The sequence below is a fragment of the Pieris rapae genome, chromosome 14, assembly GCF_905147795.1.
Source record: "Pieris rapae chromosome 14, ilPieRapa1.1, whole genome shotgun sequence".
Lineage (NCBI taxonomy): Eukaryota > Metazoa > Arthropoda > Insecta > Lepidoptera > Pieridae > Pieris > Pieris rapae.
In genome coordinates, this window is record NC_059522.1 from 160,091 (window position 1) to 186,397 (window position 26,307).

Consider the following 26,307-nt stretch of genomic DNA (forward strand, 5'->3'; position numbering starts at 1 on the left):
GGATGATCTAATTAAATGTTGCAATACTATTTTTATGTTTATTTATTTAAAAAGTAATAGTCGCTAAATATAGTTAATATTCACCTACAACATAATTTATATATAGTAAGAAATTAACAAATAAAATTACTAAAAATAACCAAATTAAATTACACGAAATTAACCACAATTTCAACAACAATAGTAACGTCCTATATCTAGTGCGAGCGTCGAAGAAGTGCGCCCGACCATACAGCGCGCCGTGCTTATATAGCCTGAAAACCAGTTTAGTCCAGTATACCCCACTGCTACACGTCACTTGACTTTTTACAGCTTATTCGGCCTCTCCTGACGACGGTGCGTCCTCGCCCGTGTGATGATAGGCAGGTTGGCATGTTGAAACTTGACCTGCTGATGACTCTTGTATCACGTGCGGTGGTTGTGGTGAAGGACTATCGTCATCATCAGCGCCACCTAAAAATTACATGATTTCTGTTATTATAACGTTAAATTAACATAACTTCATCGAAAGTAAGAGCGCATCCATTACTCTCGACACAACATTAGTTCATTTTTTTTTTTTTTTTTACATAGCAAGAGCGTCTCCATTGCTATCAACAGTAAGAGTGACTCCATTACTGTACATCACACTAAGCAAGAGCGACTCCATTGCTTTAACAGTAAGAGCGACTCCATTACTGTACATCACACTAAGCAAGAGCGAATCCATTGCTATTGATAGTAAGAGCGACTCCATTACTATCACACAAGACTCCCGCAGGTCTTTACCAAAATAGGTACTACCTATATGATAAGCAGTCCTAATAAAATTACAGTTCTCTCAAACATTTATCAACGTACATAAGTTTTGAAAAGGCAAGTAAAAATTACTTACTCTCAAAGAATGCGGCACACACATCAGGGGTCCATTCCCCGCGCCAGGGCAACATGTATTCCGCGGCAGCTTTACCATAAGAACCAGCGACTAATTTTAGTTCATATCTGTCCTGCGACAACGTCGCTAAAACCACATATGGTCCGCGCATACAGGAGTCTAGCTTACCAACAGCTTGGCACAAATGCAAAATCGCCGCCATTGAATTGCACACCCTTGCGAGTCAACCTCGCAATGCACGTCTTCATATCTTGACCATTGCTAATGACTCGGCATAGATACTCGATCTCCGTAGTCTGAAAGTTACATTTTTTTTTTTTAATTAATGGAAAAGCCTGCCTGGGTCCCTTACCCTTACCCCCATCTCTGACACATCATGTAATGTACCTAAACCCTCTTCTATTGTTTTACTAGGTAATAATACGTCATATACACAATTACAACACACAAGGGCTCTGCCTAATCTATGTAAAATCGTAACGTATTTGATATAATTCGTTGATATACAACCTGTGCATTACCTAATTCTTATGGCATCTTTATGTACTCATAATGACCCTCAGGTGTTACGAATCTCGGGAGTGGTGTCGATTTTTTTATTTAATTTTATCTGGTGAAAGCCAGTAGCCATATCAAGGCAAATATAATAGGTAGCTTTATCTAGCCAATCAATATGGTCCTCAATTAACGGAAGCGGGTATTTCAACTGCCTTTGAGTTTTAAGTTTAAAGTCGACACAAAGCCTATCTGAATCGCTTTTTTTCTTTACAAATCTCTATCTCTAATTATTTATTGATTCAACACATCTTTCATGATATCTCTAACGCGTAATTTTTCATCATACGACATTTTATAAGGGCGGTAAACTATAACTAATTTAGCCTACCGCTCGACTCGGAACGCTGTCGAACAAAACAGTCCTCCGTTTTATGTCCTACCTTCTTTCAAAATGTGCAAATAATTTTGATATTAGAAAACTGCCTTTTATCTTAACTTGAATTGTTTGTAGATTGGGTCTCTGGTGCGGTTCCATACTTAGTTTTTTTTTTAGGACACAAAATTTGTATATGACCAATTTCCCCAGATGAAAAACAGTTAATATTAGACTGAAAATTATCTCGTTTTCGGGAATTATCTCGCAAATTTGGCCTTTTAACGTGATTTTGTATTATAGAGCGCGGTTCTAGGGGCTTGGTATAAAATGAGAGGATTTTAACTAGGCCTACCGATGATAAATTAGCACTAGTCGCGGCGGCGCGAACTTGTGGGTCCTTAATACCCCAAATAACTACTGCGACAATTAACTCTTCACTCATTCCTCGTACAACACGCAATACGTGAGATAACTATCAGAGTCTGTTGTCATTACGTCGAATAAAATATTTGCTAAGTCTACTCGCTACGGAAAAAGCTATTTAAATTCTCTCAACTATGATCATTACTAAGCCACTCATTTAGCCACACTTTAGCATCCCCTTTCAAACAGTATCCAATCAGAGATACACACTCACGGTCATCCCAATAATTAGACAACCGCGCAGTCTTCCTGCTCACACCATATATCGAAATATTTGAAAGACGGATCAAAATTAGAAATATAAATGGAGTTAGATCTTACCAGAATTGTGCTCAACGCACTTACTAGTTTGTCGGTCACCTGATTAAGTACCAGATCAGTGCTTGACTCGCATGCGCTGCTTGAACTTGGCACCGGAGCGTTCTCAGTACCATTGTGCGAACCGTCAGTACCAGGTGGTAACGAGTGTCACTTAAGGAAGAAAGCAGCAAATCCGATGGTGTTGCGCATGTCGGTGCAAAGGGCCGATCCCCTCGCGGTTGTGTTGCTGAGCACAGTTGTGGTGACACCACTGGTGGACATAGCTCAGTCGCTTGCGTCGGTTGACGGTTTAATATCGACTGTAACGTTTCTTCAAGCCCAGAGACGGGCACACCGTCTTTTTTTTACGTGTTCACCGCCTACCCTCCATTATTTTTATTAAACGTATATCACTCGCGTTTCAAACTGACTAAAATAAAACCACGTGGGCGTTAATTTAAACTAATCAGAAATGAGAACGAATCCCACTACTGAAGTAAGAAATTAACAAATAAAATTACTAAAAATAACCAAATTAAATTACACGAAATTAACCACAATTTCAACAACAATAGTAACGTCCTATATCTAGTGCGAGCGTCGAAGAAGTGCGCCCGACCATACAGCGCGCCGTGCTTATATAGCCTGAAAACCAGTTTAGTCCAGTATACCCCACTGCTACACGTCACTTGACTTTTTACAGCTTATTATATCGTAATATGCCGATTGTTCCGAAGACTTGTTAATGGGCCCTGGTGCCATAATACACACTTTCTGCCCTCAGAGACCGCAAATGAGATTAGTTTCCGTCGCCTCCTATAGCCGTTTGGTATAAATATACAGAGTTTTTGCAGAACACTGGAATTACGGGAAATTTACCTGACAATTTTTACCAACGTATGCCTGATGCTGCAACTTCCATCCGGTCTCTTTTTATATCCAACCATTCCTAACGCGTTGAATCCATTAAACCATGTAACAAACATATTACGAGAAAGAACTATAATCAATAAGAATTTTTTTTTAATTCAAGCTAGGACTAAGGTAGTGGACTCTGAAGCTTTTTAGAGAGTAAGGAGAAAAGAGAGGTGTAAAAATAAAGAATTAAATTAAGGTACTTACAATTTAAAAATACTATTACTGCAATCTTGTTACGATGATTGTCAGATGAAAAGGTTTAGCACGCATTCAGAGTTCGAAAAGCCATAATACATGTATATGTATTATAGTCCCAACTCGTTCTTTAAAAAACTGTACAAAGAAAATTTAATAGTGTACAGTTTAGATGTAAATAATGAAGGTCAGTTTATTATTTTGAACGCGGCGAGAGAGTCAATTAACGTTGTTGTAAGTGCGATTAATTGTGACTGACTTTAGCAATAGTTACTATTTGCTCCGGTAAGTTTCCCACTGGAATACATTGAGGTTTACTTTAAAACCCAAAGCGTTGTGAAGAACTCTTTATAGATTTAGGAACAATATGTTATAAAGTCATAAATAAGTCATATAATAATATTAATAATGGTGCATTAATAAAAATAAAGGTGATTAAAACCTTCAATAGCTACTGGAGGAATATTTTTACAAAGAAACAATTACGATGCTCTCCTGAGACAGAACGATGAGTGATCCAGTAATTAACTATTATTATTAACTGTAAACTCTACATTTCTATTATACACAGGCAAGTGTTGGTAGTAAGTACAACTGGGCGGTTTTCAAATGAACGTTGTCACAGTTTTGGGCACAAAGGAAGCTCTTCCGCTAATGATGTGGCAACAACGCAAACGTGGCGATTATGTAACCATCAAGTAGCAATGCTTTCCTCACTACCTTGGTCCCTTTCGCGTTTTGTAATAATACTAGTTAACTCCCGAAGGTATATATAAAGATCTAGGTTGCCTTCAGGTTAATTGCATAATAGGCTTTAGAATTTCACTGAATGTCTATGGATTCGTACATTACAGCCTTAGAAGCAAACGTTATAATATTAGTTGCTCTGTTAAAGTCAACAGCAATCTCGTAATTAAATTGATTAATCTAACGCCTGATCGCAGCTTTACGCTCTTTCGCTTCTATGAATTTATCTAACAGGGCGTGCCAAGACAAACGGAGCCATTTATTACCTAATCCTTCAATTTATTTGATCTTAATATAGAAATATGTATATCGGCTAGCAATAGTACACAAGACTTTACTTTAAAGGCGCCGTAACTTCATTAATCTCAGAAAATGTTTAAGTCGGTATAAATCGGTATGTTTATAAAATTATATCTAGTTCTGCAGCAGAGCCTCAGGAGAAATAAATCTTTCAGGACATGTTAGCCCCAATTTAGAAATCTTGTTTAAACACTGTCGAAATATCGAGGAAATAACATAACTTTATTAAACGTAGAGGGAATTATCTTGTTCTACCTAATGATTCTATCAACTTTGTGAGATCCCTTTTAGGATCAAGCATCACACAATTAAACCAAAGTACACAGTTTCAACTTTCAAACCTAAAATATTCATTTTAAAAACATATATACGTACACAATATGTTAAATGTGATCGTGTTACCCACCTACGATGATTTTTTTATTATGTATAATTTTGTGCGGTTTTTTCAAAATAGAGAGACATCTATAACATACACATACAAACTAAGTCAAGGCCAGTTTTGTTCATAATTAAATAGATGTTAGTAACACACTAGTACAATGGGGATACGAAATAATGTCTTGTTTATAAAATCAAAACAGGTATTTTAAGGTTAAAAATATAATAGCGATCAAAAGTTTATGGATTCAGATAAGATTTATATTAGCATGATAAGTTATCTGAAACAAATTAATTAGCCAATAAACAAATTAGAAAATACTCCGCCACTGATAGTATTACTAGATTAGAAAACACATAAAAACAAATTACAAAATGAATATTAACAAATATTATTTAGTACCCCACATTGTTAGTTGTCAGTTCGCCATATGGCATTATTAGTTGTGCTAAGCCATGTGTATAGATCGTGTAAGAGAGTAGACAACAAACAAGAAACGCAATTAACATGAGATCGCAACTTAAACATCCTTCACGTTTAATTCAGTTCACAGATTTTATGATTGTTGCTCAACACAAGCAGATATTTTTCTAGAAGCTTCGCATATTTTGTATTGTTGCAGAAATATAATTAAACACGTGTGGCCTCACCGGGATCGTCTAGCTATTTCATAAATTGCTGTAATGTGAGATGTTGAGGTGCTTATGTAATATGTACATGGGTTCAAATTATCGTTCAATCTGTCCATACACAATTATCAACAAATGTTCCAACGTTCTCATTTCCCGTACAAACTGGTGTGGTTACTGTTATAACGTTGGTATACCTGTATAGGAAATAAATATAATTGATAAATTAATAACTGATGTAGTTATTTAATCAGATTTCCTAATCTCTAACATCTAGTGTAGTGCTGTAAATAATGTTGCAGACAGAATAGATTTTATCTATTGTTAAGAACTAAATGACTTTACAGATTTTGTTAGAAGTGATACACGATAATGAAGTTTTAGGTCTAAAATATGTCTAGTAATTACTAAAATAATGTAAGTATCGAAAACATTAACGCATGCATCGTCGATTTAAAATATTAATCCAAAGTTCAAAATGGAACTGGAAATATTCGTTCGTATAATAAAAATCCACAGCTGAACTATTGTAGTTAACTTGTACTTGCATAATCTAAAATAGAAAGTTTGTTAAGGATAGATGATGAAGCTTCATCTCCGATTTGAAATCTAATACTATTTGTTATTACGGTGTTATCAAATGTCTTATTATTGAAGATAGGCGTATGTAAATAGACTCGATTCTCGTGTAACATCAATATTGTACGTCAAACTCAATTTCAGCAGCATACAGAAAGCTTTTGCATTGATTGGATGATAGATCAGCTCTCATATATGTCGAGACGGTCATCTATAGTAATGTTGTTGCTTATGGAATGTAAATATAATATGTTTTCATATATTTTTAAAGAAATAATTTGGTATATAAAATAACAAAATGTTTTATCAGAATTTTAAATCATTAAGTCATATAATTTCCGCTCTCATGAAGATGGCTTTCCAATAAAATTCAAAGAACTTTATTGGAAATCAAAGTGAGGTATAAAATACTTAATTATCTTGTGACGCCCAAAAATAAATGTGTTCGTTTAGTGAAAAAGGTTTACCTGTGGCGGTGAAAATCAACCCTTAGCTAACTCCTGTCCCTTTGAGATGTTATCTTTCACCTTTATTTAACGTATTATCCTAATGTATTGAGGGCATCTAATCTTTTTGCAAGCTCTATACAGGTGTGTGAGAAAATCTTATAATGTATTTCTAGTGTTATCAGTGTAGTGCCCAGTACCTTACTTAGTTTTGCAAAAACAGTAAATTCAAATACAGATCAACTTTTAGAAATTTAATATCAAAAAAGTATAGAAAAAATGGATAAAACCGAAATAATTTCACATCACGTATCTAATAGACGAATGCGAACTAATTTCGTTGAATACAAACGTCAAATATTAGATTTACGAGGCCATTGAAATGGAAGCCACAAATATTCATAATTTGTGATAAACAAACACATTCGTCGAGTAATAATGTTTGTATACGAGAGTTGAATGTTAAGCCGGGCTGACATGTGAAGCTACGATTTCTTCGGAACATACAAATTGCAAAACTCATCTCTAACAATATAATATCGCCTGTTATAATATTACAACACAAATCATATTTTTAATAGGACTAGATAATAACAGGACTCTCATAAGTGATAGCGGTCTTATTTATTCATTTTTTTATGTTTATTTAGTATTTTTGTACGACACTATTAATGAAATTACAAGATTCTCTATAAGTAAGGCTTAATGTAAAAGTTCTTATTTATAAGCAAATGTGTTAATAACATTTATATGATGTCGATACTCGTTGGAATGAAATCACAAATCCAATGTAAGGTATACAATTTAGATGATAAGTTTTGAAGAGAGGTCGTTTGAAAAGACTAATTCCAATTTATTGAGCTATTAGTGGTGTGACCCTTGTGCGCAGACGGACCGACAGAATACTAATTAAGCCATGTACATATAAAATACAGTTTTAGAAAGTTTTAATTCTTTAACATTAATTTCCAATCTGAGCATTTTGGAGCTGATGTAAAATCAATGTGAAATAAAGTTGAATAACAAAACTTTTTTTTATTACTAATAGTTTATTTTTGTTTTTATTAATTTGTTTGTTGTTCTCCTAATTTATAAATTTTGTGCTGTCAAGTTTTGTTTTATATTATATTTTTTATCAGTGAAACTTTTTATGGATATGTCCAATGTATTTATTTTATGTTTTACTTTTGTTTATATTTTACTGTTTAGAAATGTATATATTAATCTTAATAAATAAATCAATCAATCAATCAAATCTTTTAATTGCCGAAATGTGCATACAGACATAAATTTATACAAAAAAGGCATAATGAAATATTGGTCAGTTTATTTTTTTTCTCATAACTCGTATTCTAACGTATATAGTTACGAAAGCATATATTAAGGAGATACAAAAATGATAACAATAAATAAAAGTTATGGAAAACGCTGAGAGTGCAAATCGGGATAAGAATTTCTTAGGGACAAAAATTGGAAGAATCCCGTTTCGAATAGGATTTATGATTATGGTTGAACATTTTTTACCACATACAACCGACATTACTTTTACGAAATCAGTTATAGATAAGAAGTTAACTTTTCTGCCATAAATTTATTTTCTTCATGGCAGGGCATTTCTTTCATGGAATATGAAAAATAATAAATCTACCGTGGTCAATCATTTCCACCATTGGTTTACTCGGAACGTCGGAATACTCTGGTATGAATGTGGCCTAGTCGTCCATGTTGATCTATGAGCTATGGGTATGCCCTATAGACTTATATGAAACCAACAAAGTAAAAAAATATATGACTTCTACGTATCCATGTATGATTCGCACAAGAAATATAAGCATAATATAATCGAAGTGAGCATCGTAGCACATATTAAATGTAGAATCGACAGCTTCAGAACAACTCAACTATTATCTCACCCTGACCTATTTAATATCACGTGATTCGTTTTATTGCCGTACAATTATTGTGTCTGAGTCGTTAAAAGGATGAAACCTGAATATTGAGATGATTCGGATAAAGCGTTTAATTGATATCAGCTATATAGGAGATATTATATACAATTATTGTATAATGAAGATAAAAGTAAATATTTAGGCTTAGGATTGCTAACCAATTCAAAACTATTATTTCGCTGGGAATTTAACCCTAGACCTCCAAATGATTCCCTTTTCAGACGGAAAAAATTGTAATTCTTGGCAACTACAATTAATATTTTTTTTTACTCTGCAAATTGGGGTTATAAGAAAGTAATCGTTCAAAAAAAGTGATCAGTGTACTGCTTTTAGGTATTAGGTTTGCATTATCATCAATAGCCGCGTAGCAATGTGCTACACGTTGCTACAACCGTAGCCAAACATTCCAGATCGTTCTTTCAAAACTTTTAGGAATAGATGTTTAACTTTTTTGTCTAATTACTTTTAAATATTTACTTCTCTGGATATCTTCATAGCTTTCTCTATAGTTGAACCTTAGTCAAGCATAGCGATTTAAATAATATATAACAAAGACGTCACAGGCACAGTCTGTGAGGTAATATTTCATTCCATTCAAAGTATACAATTCTATATTTGAAACGTATTGTTGCTAATAACAACGCGCTGTCTACAGCTTCTGCATTGTTCCATTTAAAAGGTTCAGGCGAGCGTTTAACATCAATTATACGGATTCTCACCTCACAGGAAAAGAAACATGAACCGTGTAAAAATGTGATTAGTAGGTAATATGTCAGAGATTATGTTATAAAAGAAGGTTCTCTGTTTAGCGCCTGCGCCGGTCGTGCGCACTGACTGTGTTTAAATGTTAAGTAAAAATGTCGGATGACGGTAGTGACACCAATTTTGCTATTATTCATCGCATTCATCAAAATTTGTGTATGTGATACGGAAATATGAAATATGTTATTTTTTCACCTTCTACATTTGTACTAAAAGCAAGAAACCAAATGTATTCGTCCATATGAGACGACGAAAGTCAACATAAACAGTTGGTAGACTGTGCGTCTGTAGCGAACGCGTATTTATGGGCTAGCAATAATCAAACCGGGTATTACCTCATTTATAACGTGCAATATAGCTTACGTAGTCTTAAAATTAAATAAAGTTTTCTAGTAATAAGAAACATTTCTTTTAATTCATGTTATTTTTTCTGAATATGAAGTAGTATTTAATTAATGGCTCCAAACAATAAATCACACTTATGAATTGGCAATTTTAAACATTTAATTTCTGCAATTAAAAAGAAAAATTTTCAGTTATTAAAGAGAACGTGCAGATAGGGATTCTAAAGTTAAAATCTCTTCACAATTACTATCGATTAAAAATGAGACAGTGACGTAATATTATTTAAGAACAGTTTAATGTAACACATATTATTGACCGAATGAAAACTGTCAAATAGCTTCCTTCCGGGAGCGGAACATATCATATATTTAGTTTCCACATAAACATATTTACCTTAACAACATCATAGTTCGACAAGTAACAGTAAGGGTATTTATGTATTTTAGTATTTTACGATAACAATAATTGTGCGAAGTGGCAGTTTGAGGTGATTAGCAATTCAAATGTGTACCCACGAGGCTGCCAGCGATCCGTGTGTAATGCTAAGAGAATGTGCTCGTCATTCGAATATCTGTTGTTCGTATATTATGCGATTATGCCAATATTATTTTATTGACATGACTTAACAACTTAACAACATTAATTATTTTCCACCATGAAAGCTGTTTTGTAAGCAACCATTTGTGCGTAATCTATAACTCATTCAAATATGGTTTGGATTTGTTTTACAGAATCCAGTGCTCAAGCCCAGATCATAGTTCAGCTTAAATGTTTTCATTTAAATATAAATATAATTAAAACTGGCTCACTTTCTTACTTCCGATTCCTTAAATGTGCCTAGTAACTAGCTAACTAACCTCTCATTAATTCTCTAGGGCCGTTCTATCCCAATATCAACCTCAAGGGCACAAAAAAAAGATTTGATTTGATTTGACAAAGTTTACATATAATCTGTTAATTAGAAGAACCCGGACGGCCGCAGCGCAAATTATTCTAGAAAAGGAATCAAGAACTGAAATGTCCTTCAGCATTATATAATATAGTAGGAATGTAATAGTTGAGATGATGTTATTAAGCAGCCTCCCAAGCATAAATATAATCCACCCTAACGTCAAACATGTCACGAGTTGATAAATGACCTGCGGATCGATTTCGCGCTTTTTGTCTTGATTGCTCGACATCATATGTATTATGAGTATTTTTGGCAAATTTATTTTGTTTATTAATGGATGGTGGAAGTCTCCAAGCGCGTAAGTTTAATGATACGGAGAACAAGTTTATAATACTCGTAACAAATTGGTTTCAGATAAAGAATTTTCACGATTCTTATGAAATATACCACACTTGTTTGAAAAATACATCAGACAGAACGGGACTTTTCGACATTGAAATAAAATTTTATTTAGCTTGTGTCTAAAGTTTAAGCCTCCAACAAATTTATACAAGCATTTAAGTCTTTTATAAAAACTAAGACAAATATCATTGTACGTTATACGTTACAATAATATCCCCTATTATTTAAAGTATCCCTTTGACCCAAGAACGAAAAGCGATTTATACAGGGTTCTTTTGCAACTGGCCCTAATGAGTTCAGCAGAAGATAATGGTGCTATATGAAAACATTACAACAAACAAAAAAATATATTATAGTTTTAAGAAATTCAGATAATTCTACAAACAAACCATGAAATCGTGAATACACTAATGAATAAACCATTCACGCAAATACAAATTTACAAGCACAACAAATAGTCACCCGAGACTAATGTCTGGAAGCAACATTATTCTACACACAAAAGCAGTTAAACTGCAGCTGCAATTTATCAGTTTCTTAGCTTTTTATCTCCATTCAAGACTGGAATCGTTAGATTTAGTGGAACTATTCTCGTTAGAAGGATTTCCTCATCCTTCCCCGTTCACTGACAACAAACTAATGTTTCGCAAATGGAGATTCAACTTGTCCAAGATTACAGCAAACGAGATGTAGGTATCCAAATTTTGTCATAACAAAATAAAACTTGGCCATTCAAAGAGTGACGGAGAGTTTTTTCTAGATTTTCTTGTCAGTTTTACGCCCTTGCTTAAGAAACTGACAGTGTTGATTTAGAAGCATTACTAACGCAAAACAATAATCTTACACATACACTTACGTAGTATCTTGAGGTACCTACATAAAAAAAAATATTTTTATTGGTTACATTACACTGTTTGATATAATTTCACTATAACTGAAACAAGTTTTTACATGGGACCTAGAGAATCAGTCGAGTTCCTACACAAACAGTACTAAAGGCCTCTCAAGGACCAACAACCAACAAAAAAGTAAGGGTTTTAGTAAACGTCTTTCAATAGAAGTTCCTAAGTCGTATCAGTTCTGATTTACAATTTTAATGGCAAATTGCTGCAAAGCGGTAACTAATATTACTCTTACATATCTCCAAAAGGGCCTTTTTAGTATTTGTTTGAAAATAGCTAATTATTATCAAGAGTATCATTTAGTTAAAACCTTTTAAGCTAAAAAGGGATTTAAAATAAAATTTCCGAAACGAATATCACTTTTAGTCTATGGTCTCGGTTTAAGTAAGATTTATTATTTTAGGCACTTGCGTATTATGATGAACGTAATCTATTTTAAGTGGATTGGTTAAAATCCTCTTAAACACATAAATTTTCTGTTAAATGTATAAACTATACTTCTAGGAACTTTATAAATGATTATTAAAATCGCTTTTTTATATTAAAAATAAATGAGAACACTAAACATTATCAAATGTAACGTCATAACAGAAACCTATCAGAAATAAAGGCATATTATCAAAATACCGCTATTCCTACGCTTTTGTAAGGAAACGATTTAGGGAAAATGAAAACGTTTACGAAAGTAATTATAACATAAAACTTTAAACTACAATTAAAGTATCCGGATGTTTAATGAGAAATTCTTTTAATCCGTCATTACATGTAATGAGTCTTGTAAGTTATCATTAAGCTTAGTTACATTAGAGTCAATACCAGTATTTTGTTCAAAAAACATTATGGAAGATTATTTGTGTCGCTTTTATTTTCCCGGACATAACAAATAATTAAATATGTTGTCAGCCTTACTCTTACATCCAGGTATATCATAGATAAATTGGGACAAAATAGCTTGAATAAAATAAAGAAAACTGTAATACAACATAAAAAATCGACGTCACAAAAAACAAAGCTCTCTTCATAACAATGGCCTAAATAAAACCATTACTTTTAATCTAATCGTTTTTAATAACTTCTAGATCCGAGAATAATCGGTTTAATACTTATAAAAATGTACCTTTGCAGAGAGCTGCTGTTTCGTAACGTAGGACCGAAATATAAAAAAATGAATAATAAATGAGAGGAAAAGAGAAAAAAAATTAGTTCCGCCGTGGAAACACTCAGGCGGAGAATTTGAGAAATTGATGTAATTGAATAAATTAAGCGACGAAGCTATTACTTTGCTTATCTGCCGGTTACGGGGCCACGAGCGATAGATAGAAATCACTTTAAGGAATATGGGTCACTCTCGTAACTCTCAATAAAATTCTATTAAGTCCTATGGTATTTATTAAGATAATGGTGGAACTAATCTAAATAATTGTTAGTAAATTTTTACGACTGAACCCGAATTTGAAATATAAAAATATTAACTGATATAAGTTAGTTAAATTTACATGTTATATTCAATATTTTATGATTAGGGTTTTGAGGCGAAACATTGTTGTTCTTAAATCATGTTACCGAAATTTTGTTTTTCACTTGGGGATATGCATTGCGCATACCCTTCCGCGGCTGCTTGGTGCGGAAGAGTTATGTGGGACTGGCTATTGTGCATACCCACTAAAACCCCAAGGCGCCACCAACAATCGCCTTATGCGGGATGCGGTAACAGCAGAGCATTATCCGCTTCCCGACATGCGATGCGGCGGTTGCGCCTGCCTCTTCACGCCCATTGTTGGTTTGCGAGAATACTTGATACAGCAAGTATCCTTCACAGAGCGGGCCATACGCTTTTACAAATAGCTAGGGGAGATCGGGTCCAGTACTTGCAGTGATGGGTCACCATCCCTTCTTTTAAACACGTGGAACCCTGCTGCCCGCTGGGACACGTTTAGTTTCCTTCGTCGTCGCGCATGGGCATCGGGACAAAGCTCCCTGGTCCTTTCCGACTCGTTTTTTTATTTTTACAAGTGCGGCCGTTAAGTTACGATACTACACATCTTCTTATATCGGTGGCGTCCGAGATACAGTCCCAGGGCAAGGATACGAAAGCGAAAATACTTAATCTAACTAATAATCACTTAGTTAGCACGAAATCACAACACCTAAACATTATAAGAGCGAAACATGCTGTAATTGAGTGTTACAATTTGGGCCTAATATAAGTTAGATTGTTTTCATAATTAATTCTAATTTATCGTATAACACGATATACAATGCTGAGTTTATAATACAAGACGTACTAAGATTGTTTAATTAATACGTAATGTATGTTACGATGGGCAAGTTTACTGAATAAGCTTTACTTTCATACCTGAACTGTAGATACATAATTAGACAACCTGAAGAGATTTCAATAGCTCAATGTAGCACTTACTTGAATACCTTCTTGTACGTTGAAGTTTCTCTAGTAAATACTCTGCTTATAAATGATATGGGTTTCTATAGTTAAACTGTATTATGACATTGAAACTATAATTTATTGCTAATAAATATAAATTTAGCTGTCATTGCTGCCTCAAATATCTTGTCTCTATAGACTTCCTGTTACACTAAACTACATGAAAATTTGGCTCCCATTTATAGGTATAAGTACAACAAATAGATATCAAATCGTAAGGGCGTCGTTTGTCGCCATTACAGTGGCCCATACCCCCGCTAGGGTGAGAGCAAACAGAGTCAAGCCCCCGGCACTGACCCTTGTTTCACAAACTACCTCCTAATCTCACTAATTTACCACTTACAGAGTTCCAATTGTTAAATCACTTTGGAATCTGCATAACTAAGAAAATTTATCAATAAATTTATTACTATTTGAATTTCGTAAATAGGTTGCACTGATGAGTGACAACGTCTTTATATTTCCTTTTTGAGAGCAATTGTTTTCAAATTATAGTTTTGTTCATTTGCCTCTAAATTGGAAATTCCAAATAATGAAATTATTTAAGATAGAATAATGATAAAAATCATTCCTTACATTATTCGAAAGAATACGAACAGTTGGTAGAACGGGTTTCCAGTTGGCAGAAAGTGAATAGCAAAGTTTTACCGACTGCTGACTGTGGATATGGAAGATATGGAAGAAATGTTCCAAAGTCTCGAGCTAGATAGTAGCAGTTTATGTAGACCGTAAAAAAAGAGACTCAAAAGAAAACATGCTGTCTGATCTGTTTTTCATAATAATTTAATTTTATCTTCTTTCAATAAAAAAATTATATAATTATAACATAACAATTAATTTAGCTCCAAAATTTATTATTTTATATTCAACGAAAACTAGCTTTTAAAAGTAAGAGGGGGTATGCAAATCGAAACCTAAAAAATTCACACTAACCTGCACTATTAAAAATATGTTTTTAATTTGTGTACATTTTTAATAGAATAGTGTCCTTTAAACATAGATAAAATGTTTAGTTTATTTTTATTTCTTATTGTTTCTGTTAAGTATGTTTTTTTCCCCTATTTTATTATTTGTAATATGTATTTTTGCACTTCTTGCCTCCCTTATGTAATATACTCACAGTGGTTTTTTCCTTTACTCACAGTGGTTGTCTGAAAGAAATCGCTCTAAAGCGATAAGGCCGCCAGTTGCTTTCATTAAATGTTTAATATTTTCCTTTTATGTAATGCAACGAAGTGTTAATAAATAAATAAAATTACTTTTTTCATTATAATTCAGATAACATAACATGTAACAGGAAAACAATATGAGAGCAACACATCCATTCCCCATAAATTTTATACGGCTTCGAATGTTATCTCGAGCTATTCTTGATGCGATTCTCACACGAGACTTTATTGCTTAGCATTCGATGCCCACTCTATCTTATTGATTTCTCAATCAGAACAAATGTTTAGAAGAACAGATAGCTTTATCGACAACAGAATCAGTTTATGGTTGAGACTAATTTATTAATTTCGTCATGTTTCAAAATATTTGACTGCTTACGAATATTTGTTCAGGTGACACAAAATACGGAATATACTGTTAATACGGTCTAATTTAAGAAAAGTCAGGTTCGTAAGAGTACGTACCATCTTAAAATCATAAATTAATTTCAGCTAATCTGAAACGTCCAAAACAACGTTCATTGACTGCAACGCGGTACGAAGTTCGCCGGGTCAGCTAGTTCAAAAAAAGAAAGGTTAAAACCCTCGCCAATCCGTTTATTTATATATTTAAGAAAGGTATACACTCGCTCTATTTACATTGTATAGCACAAGTCAGGCACGCGGAGTATTTACGAACGTGAAAATTGCTTTTCTATCGGGTTATCCGTAATCTTCCCACGCGCCACCTACAGGTAACCAACTTTTTCATTAAGCACGACACGCAGACACTGTGTGGAGAATTTGGTTTTATTCAATTTCATGCATTTTAGACTAACTAGTAAGTGGATATCAAACATGAAGAAGCATTTCGATGCTCAATATTATTGAAAGAAAATGCTCTCAACGATTCTTTGCGGAATTCAGCATAAGGTTGCTATATGAATTGAAATGAATAAGAACAGACAAATATACACTTTGAAAATATACACCAAGGCGTCTAACACCTACACTCCACCCACAGGGCATTAATTCATATAGAATTCACTAGAAATTGATCGCACAACGCAAATAATAGGAGCCATTTTATGTATAGCGCGTTTATTGCACAATAGTTGAATATATCTTGAAACACAACTCAGACAGTTTAATACCGTTATTTGTTTGAAAATTACAGGAATGCCTAAAGGATGTAAACAGCAAAAGCTGCAGTATTTGTATAGAGAACCCGGCTGATCCTCGCTCGCAGCTGCAAACAATTCAAATTCTATTATTTTATGTAAATTTCACTCGTTTTAACTTCGCTTGTAACTAGTTTACCTTTCATATTACAACAACGTTGTAATTATATTAAAGCATTCATTCTTAATTAGATGCTGTCCGCGGATTTGACTTAATTATTTTCCAATTTTTTAGGTAATGTGTGGATAAAGCTGCTGAGCTGAATTGGTGTACCTCCGAAAGCACCGAGTTATTTAATGCAATCGTTCGTCTATACCTAACGTAGTTATTTTTCAGATAATTGGTATTAAATATATTTTCATGTAAATGTGTCAATTAGAGGAAAACCATATTGTTCCGTTAAAGTAAAGCCGACTGCCCTTTCATATTGCTCTCATTAAGAAATCCACTCACACCGCTTTTATTCTGACTTGACTTGAATGCTAAAATTATACTCCTGAATCCATTAAGAAATTATGTTGTTATTACCATTTTTACATTTTGTTCGCTCTTTTTTAATGTATTTAACGAAAGTAATGTAATTGTTTTTAAATTATGGGTCGACCGTGGGTTTTATAGTAATTTGAATTAAGCTTCCACTCTGATTTGTCTGCATTTAAAATGGACTCGGGATACAGGCTTAGGGGGATTTATTGAGAAAGAGAGTCGTATCGCGTGTTGACGAAATACACACAGCGAGAAAATGCTGCCAGCATTAAGGGGACTCTGCTAGGACCAAATACATTAATTGTCTTTTAATTTCATATGATTGTTTTACAAGTAAACTACAATACAAAATTATCTTTGTCAAGAATATGTTTAATATTTAGTGCTATTGCTAGATATAAAGTTACGACAATAAAATGGTAACATCATCATATTTATCAATTCATTTATAGGGGTAGGTTTGAACTTTGAAACTTAATTTCCCTCAACGCAAAGTTTCCGCTGCAAATATTTATTGGATCCTCTGATCTTCTATAAGTTATACAGAGTAAGAAAAACATATTTAGGTAAATCTTTCTTTAATTCGCACAAAACGCATAATTACAAAACTAAATAGTATAAATGAGAAATATGGCTAAATTTTTCAACTTTGTTTACCGGGACCGTATTAGTTGAGATGGTTGTGTGTAAGTAGTGATAGCGATCGAATCAGAAGCAAATAATCCCTTTCCGAGAGGCAATCTGCTGGCGGGAAATGTCGCCACCCTCGGCCACTGCACATGACTTCCTCGTAGATTTACACCCACTGTAGATACTTATATCATTTGGCTATTTCTCGACGATTGCTTATTTAAGCGAAATGTCTCGGTGAATACCTCTACCAATCTTTTTAGCTATTAGAACGAACATATTTCAATTATTAATAAGAAATGAACCGACACAACCGAATAGAAATACTTTAAAATTTATATAAATAAACCTTCCTCATGAATCATTCTAGATAATATATAGCGAAAACCGCAATAATTCCAATGAATAATCCCGTCCTAACGAAAGTATGATGAGTAATGTAAAGATCATATATAGAAAGACAAGCTCACATTTTCTAACCATGGATCCGTTTTCGTTTTAGCGTCCCAAATGTTATACGTACATTGTGGACCTAATATAGCTCAAGCGAGGCGAGATTGCTCTTGTGAAATATGTGTGAATTGGGAACAATTTTCCGCTAAGCCTTAACGATATCACTGAAATCTTTATTTGAATATCATGAGGGTGAATTTTATTCTATTCTCGATTTATTTAATATGTTTACGAGAGTTAAACGTGTTAAATATTTAAACTGCAAAGCCTTAATAGATCTTATTTTACTCGAATTGTGACGTAACGTCATGGATTTAGTGTATCTAAATAAAAAAAACCATACGAAATCCCTATCTACTGCAGTACACGGTTGACTAGAAACAAATATTCATTTCACACGACTTTAACAGATTGTGTCGGGTTCAATAAAACTGTGATTACTGATTGCACATTTTTTTCGAGTGACCTTGTTAATTATTATTGTTTACATTTGCTATGTTATATTCCCACCTATTTACATTGAATATTGGTGCGACTTCTTCGATACATAGAGTCCCTTTGAGATTAGTGTGCTGCGATATTGCAAACTAATCTAGCGCTGCGCCTCATTAAGTTGTTATGTCATATTCACACTTATAACCTTTTTCTAACATATTTTCAAAAAATAAAAAATAAATGTTTTTTTTTTTAATAATTTCATGGTGCTCATTATATGTGTAATGCTGTTGTCATTTTACTCTAAAGAATTTGAATCAAGTATTTAAAAATATATAATGATATATATATATAATGATTAAATAATTTGTTTGTAAGTTGTTGCCTCATACATCTAATGGGAGAAAAAGTTGAAACGCAAACTTGTCGCAAGCTTTCCGTTAGCGTGGACCAACTTCCAAACAAACTTAATTTATTTAGTACGGCTCTTAAGAAAGATTCAATATTAAGACCAGAATGTATATCCACTCTTAATTACTTTATCTATTTAGATAAATACCTTGCAAGATTTATTTTTATTTCTTTTTCAACAAGTTTTTTGAATTGAAAATCTTTATGAAAGAAATAAAATAATAGTCTAAATTAGATTTTTAGAAAAGTCCATGACATATGTCTTTCTCTCACTACAAAACTGTAACGTACCGTATATTTCAATTAATTCAAGTATTATTCATTATTTTGGAGGCTGTTTTTATATACAGGATATGAATACCACTTCAAATAAATCGTCCTTTACATTATTTGATTTTAATTAATATTTTACAAAATAATAGATATGTACTCGTGACCCACGTCTTATCATTCGGGCCTTTAATATGCGTGTGATACCGCAAAAAAAATACTTATTAAAGAGAACTATTTACCAAAACTACAATGCAGCTTCGTAACTCTGAATGATAAGATATTTTTTTATCTAAATCATCATATCCAAATCCAACAATATAAATAACCAGCCGGTCCCGCCCGCTTCGCTGGTCGAATTTTCAAAGGAAATAAAGTAAATTCATAAATTCATATTTTTTTATTCATTTTTTTTGCTTTTTTGTTAATTTTTTTTTCTGAAATTTTTATTTTCGGTTTATCATAAAATTAATTAGGTTATATAAAAACAAATGAAATTAATTAAATAAAAAAAAACAATTGACTTTAACCTTTTCTATTTAAACAGTAAAAATATAATCATTTGGAGTCTGTAGAAGTTACAGTTTGGAAACATAAATTTAACATTCTCACACCCACCCCCGCAATCCCTGTTGGAAATAGAATTTCGTAAAATCCTATTTGAGATGATTTCTGCATGACAAATAAAAGATTACTACCAAATTTAAAGTCTATACAGGTTACAGTTTGGAAATATTTCACATTTTAACACCGCAATCTTTTTCGGCGGTGGGTTGTTGTAAAATCCGCTCTTAAATCATTTCTGCATCACATATAGACGACTCTAGCTAAATTTGGAGTCTGTAGGAGCTACGCCTTAAAAAATAAAAATTTTCATTGTTAAACCACACCCGCAACCTACTGTGGGGTGAGCTACCGTAAAATTCGTTCATAGACTATTTCTACATCTCTTACAGAAGATTTCTACCAAATTTGGAATTTATAAGAGCTATAGTTTAAAAACGGGAATTGTTCATTGTTAACGCCCCCGCAATCCCCTTAGGGGGATGAATTTCTTAAAATCCGTTTTTAGTTGACCTTTACATAACGAAAGTAATATTCCTACCAAGTTTCACATTTCTAAGTCCTATAGTTCCTGAGATTTCGTGATGAGTAACTATAGAAATTGGAATTCTTAGCTGAATGTAAAAGAACATTATCCGTTTAGTAAACTCCGTTGCCATGGAAACAAAAGAATCAAGAGAAAACGCTTGCAATTAGCGGGATAAATGTTCATAAAAGTAAAACAGCAATAAAAAAATGAAGGAACGTTAGAATTTCCATCTAGGAAAAATTTCGCATCGAATAGTGGTAGTTTCATAAACAGCAAAATCAGGCTAAATTGTACAATTTAAGCCGAGTGACATTTCGCCGGCAGAGTTTAGTATTCTAGATAAATATCTGCCGAACGAGACTTGAATCTGTGAGGCGCACCCTCACTGACTGTCAACTCCAGCGACAGACCTTTTTAAAGATATTATATTATGTGTTTTTGTAGCGAGAGAGTTATGGATATACTATTACTTATATGCGGAATCGTGGCTAATGCATTAATTCATTCATTCTTATTTTCGTTATATTTAACACAAGTAAGATATTTTTGTAATTTATGGGAATTCATAACAGAAATTAAATTAATTAAATTATACGAAGCAGAGAAGAAAGTCGTATCTATGTGCTCCATTACATCAGATCGCAAAAATGATATCGCATATCAACGCAAAATTTGTAATGATATGTTAATTTGATTTGTTCATACAGGGGTACATTACTTAGTGTACGTGAGTATAGTATATCTAATGGTCGCTCAAGTCAATGAGTGTGTTAAATTCTCTCATGGAAGCAAACAAAAAATAGTAATATTAAACATATAAAAGAATTCCTAAAATTATGCTGCTCGGTACCTACGATATTAGCTGTAACATAACACTATTAGGAGCCCGCTCCAACCTTATTATTGACTGCAAGCTATTGAGTTATTGGTGATATGAAGGTACTACTAGTGCTGTGCATATAAACTGTATCATTAATATATTTTCAAATATGCTACCGTTATATGAAGACTGCAAGATATAGGTGCTAAGCCATGGCGGTATAGCAATATACAAATTGTAGTCACACGTCTCATTGGGTTGATCTTGTTATAAATAAAGAGTAAAATAGAATTATCTCCCACACTAGGCACAATTAAAATCACGCTTTCTCGTATTGGCCCTGATAAATGAAATACTTTTTTTTTCAAAAAAGAACCAGTTCAAAAATGACTAACAAATTAAGAACAAGGTGACGCAAAATAGACTATTTTATCAAATTAGTATTTACTTAATTTGATATATGAGTAACGGCAATAGATAAATCACAGATTGTCGCGCAATTGTAGGTGATTCGCCCGTAAGCGGATTTAAATTCGTTTCTCCATCGCAGGTCAGATAATCCGGATGAAAATGGCCGCGTGGACCGGACATCCTTACAATCCGGTATTTTCTCTATCAGCCAGATAGAGATTCAATTAAAATTACCAATACGGCCTCCGGCTCTCATTCAGATAGAAATCGTACTCATTAGAACTAGCCTATGATTTCTGACAGTAAAAAGAAAAAGTGTTCCTAGTGAATTTGTATAAAGAATTATAGCAATATATATGTTAAGATACTCATTTCGTGCTCGGTAACAAATAGGTATTTATTATGATAAAGTCGTCTCTGTAGTTATATATCATTCTCAACTACTGCCATTGATGATGATAAGTTTCTAACTAACAGGATCACTGTCTCCTTTTACAAAGAGACGCTGAATTCTCTGAAATCTCAATTCTTAGTCAAAGATACTTAGAATCGGCAACGAACTTAATGAAGCAAAAGTAATAAAGTATTTATAAAGGAAAGGTTGTTAGTGAGTTGGGATATCAAAGAAAAATAATACTGTTTGAGTACAGAATCTTACTGCAATCTGCGTTGCAATCTGAGTGGAACACTTCTGGAACTTGGAGTGAAATGCATTGTGAAAATCGACAGAAAGTAAAAACTATTTAACTAAGTTAACCTTTGGGATTTATTTGGTATGAAATATTTCTTCAGTAAGAGAAAATCTCAGTGGATGAATAATGATATTTTTACTAAGTGAAAATCGAGCCATATAAAGTAATAAACGTTGCTTTTGCTATTTCCATTGCTGTGCCTGAAGGTAGAATATACTTGAGTGCAATCTTTAGTTTCCGTTCGACGAAATAGCTGAGTACGTGCGAAACGGGCGACAAGGCAATATTTTCAGTAATAACGTAAATTTGGAATAGTGAAATCGTGTATTGGAAGACCTACATAATTCATGTCAGCGTGCCGATATATACGCGGTAAATAATCCGTTTAAATTGTTATTCCATACCCAACTGTTGAAAGTGAACAACGTTATAATCTCTAAATACGTCTGCTCTATTTGATAAGTTACATTCATTAAAAAGCCTGAGGATCTTTCAACACGTGTTATGACGTAGAAGGAAGAAATCATGGGTATTGCAACTGCGGAAGAGTTGCTGCATCGGCACAGGACAGGACACGCTTCAAGAGACTGACGGCCAACCTCCAGAGGCACCAAAAGAAATACGAAGAAATTCCTTAAAAACAACGAATTTCAATAGGATTGGGCAATATACCGTTTTCACCTTAACACATGGTAAGCAACCAGCAGGTGGACAGGACAATGAAGCGCGCCTACAGGCAACTGCAAGAGTAGCCAAAGTAGTGTATGAAATTAATAAGATTGGTGTCGCCCTTGCTAATACGGAGGCTATACGGTCAAAACGGGGCTACTTTGACTTTCAGGGTAACTTTGACAGATTTTGGACCTAATTTATCATCGAACTGTTTTTACTCCTGAAACTGAAAAACTAATACCCGATACCTTGAAAATATTACTAAGCGCGATATCCGATCCGATCTCAATTACATATATTATTTCTTTAGAGTCTGATTAAGTGACATTAACAGTACCTTTGGTACGAATATTGTGATACTTGCGTTAATACAGAATAATATAATTGAAAAATATTTGTTTTCATTTAAATCCATGTAGCTTTCAATAAAATAAAGTCAAAGTAACCCATGCTTTTACTATCAGGGACTGCAGTTGCATTTCAATGTCTGTTGCCTGTCAAAGAAACCCCACTACTGAGGTTATTTGACATTTAATAAATAAAAAAAGTAGGAAGTTAGGGTTGGTAGCTTTTAAATTTGCCATATATCTGATAACCAAAGGTCACATTGTTCTGTTGGCGTAAAAAAAAAGTGAAATTTGAGCCATAAAAAAAATACAATCCAAAACCTGTAAAAAGTACATGGCTATCCGATTAAAACAGGTTCTTACTTCAAAGACCGACATCACATCCACTTACAAAATGGGTTTCTATAAGCAAAATACTTCAACTACCTATATGCATAACAAATTAATTCCTCTCGATATCGATTAACGTCAACAAAGTAGTACAATAATGTTAAACAATTAAAATGCAATATTTATTCAGAATACATGTGGTATTTCATATGTAATTAATCATTATTAACTCTGGAAAATATTCCCGTTATAAATTAATTAGGATGATAATGCAAGTCGCGGTCAGTGAAACCGTTCGCTGTCATCAGTTGATAACGATGTGGGTGTTAATTTGATTGTTTAATTTCCACGTAACACTTATGTATTACTAGGAATGAAAACTGCAACGCTTTTAATAATTGTCACCTCTTTTGAATTAACAACAGCGCAACGAATATTATTGTGATCACACTATACTTAAATTACAAAAAAATAAATATTTTATGAATATTCAATCTCGCATAGTTTTGAAAAGTCTATGTCTTCTCACGAAAGCCAATATTTTGGACAGATTTCACGTTGAAACAACAAAAATGACAGGACGTGTGCATCCGAAAATCTGTTGCATGATAAATAAAATAAAATTATTCGAACAGAATTTGCTTTAGATAAATCGATAAATCAAGAAATCTTGTTCGTTTGTGTGTGTTATTTAGTTAATATAATCTGAAACAAACTAGCCCACACAAAAACATACCTTTTCTTTAGGAACTTAAAATAAAGATTTTACTAAAAAGTTGAATTCGGGGATACTGTAGTCGAAATCACAAGAAGTGTTGAGAGGTTAGAGTGTCGTACGCAGTGGTTCTCCAAACGAGAGGTAATGGCCTTCCTCGAGACTCTTCAGCCTCCAGATTTCTGGCATAATGACCTACGGCCAGCTCTACAGTCTTCAGCTTTAATCAGATTGTTGCCTTATTTATTCTTTAGGATTGTCGTAACAACATTTTAAACAGGTCTATGTAATGTAAGAATAAAGATTACAAAAAAGTATGTTATATTTAATGTTTTATACAGCTAGTAAGTTCCTTCATATATAATATATATATATAATTATGACGAAACATATTCTTCTAATTCAAATTAACAGTTTCTAAATATTGCCACAGATAATGTAGATTCATTTTGATTTAATACACTATATAATGTAGATAAGATGTGTTAGCATAACAAATTGAATTGTTTCTTAGTAGTTCTTTACATTTGGAAGAAAATATTACTTTTTCGTTAAAAACAAAAAATCGAAAACGAAATATTTAATTTCTTGGAAATGCTTTCAATAGAAGGTCACATAAAACCTCGAGAGTTTTCGTTTCATCTGAGTTCTCATTACAGGGAACCTTCACTAAGATTTTAATTAAAAACACAACACATGACACCTCTGAACATGCTTAATTTGTCAGTTTTTATAAAAACGAGTCCACATTATTTTAAAAGGTATTTTCAATTTAATAAAGCACTCTTACTAAAGCAATCACTTCGTTTCCAGCTCAAGTACTTTTGATTTAATTGCCGTCATATTTGTAACTAGAATGTCATTTAAATACAATACATGTTGTAGATTTAATATTAGTTGGCAGTTTTTGGGACAAAGTTAAGTAAGACTATACACAGTATTTATTTAACTGTAAGTCAAGAATTATTTATAGCATATTTTTAAATATAAGGATTGTACATATAATTTATATTTTAATGTTTATGTTCATGTCGCATCACTTATTCAAATATTCTTTAAAAAAAAGTAGTTATTTAGTAGGTAAAGTAGTTAAATGTGTCTGTTCATATTTTAATCGGAATTATTTGGTACAGCTTTGATATACTTCTGTAACAATATTGAGTCACGAACACGTAACCCAATCAGGGATTAATCCGGGGATTAAGAACATCGAATGTCCTGTTTAGGCTTATCATGTGATCCTCTAGGGCTCTTGTAATGTGCTCGACTAATCTTTATTATGATTTATGCCAGTATATGATGCTGTTCTACAGGATATATCCCTAAATTTATTCATTCTATAAATATATTTTTCACTTAACCCTACATTTGTGACACCATATTTTACGTCACATTTATTTTTTATTTTATATATAGTTTTGTTAAAAAATATGTAAAACAGACCTGGAGGGAAGCAGATATCAATAAATATCTTTACTAGGCTATAAAATTGACTTCTGGTCAACCTATTTATCAGGAACTATATATGGAATTTTACGATAACAGCTGTGGTGAGTGTCTACTAGTGATTAACAGCTATCATCGTGTTGTGTCCATGTCGTTGTTCGCTAGAATCAGATCATGTAAGCAACGGTTTATAACGCCGTTATCTATAATATCATATAACAGTATGTATTGTACCTAGTAAAACCTAGAACAGTGTAGTCTTCATTCCTTCGAGTCTTCGGGGCTTAGGTTCCAATTCAATAATTGTACAAATGAGCAATGACCAACAAAAAAACAATCCATTGCAATGTACGATCAAAGGAAGTGTAAATAAGAAAATGTAAACAACATTAAGTATCTCTCCT

At 33.1% G+C, this 26,307-nt stretch overlaps 1 long non-coding RNA gene across 1 annotated transcript; it reads right to left on the reverse strand.

The window, feature by feature from the left end:
- Nucleotides 1–428: 428 nt before the first annotated feature.
- LOC123689735 lies at nt 429–2,954 on the reverse strand. The gene is made up of 3 exons (XR_006750640.1): nt 2,493–2,954; nt 875–1,170; nt 429–453 (listed from the first exon to the last, which is right to left on the reverse strand). It is a non-coding gene; the product is annotated as an uncharacterized LOC123689735 (long non-coding RNA).
- Nucleotides 2,955–26,307: the final 23,353 nt, after the last annotated feature.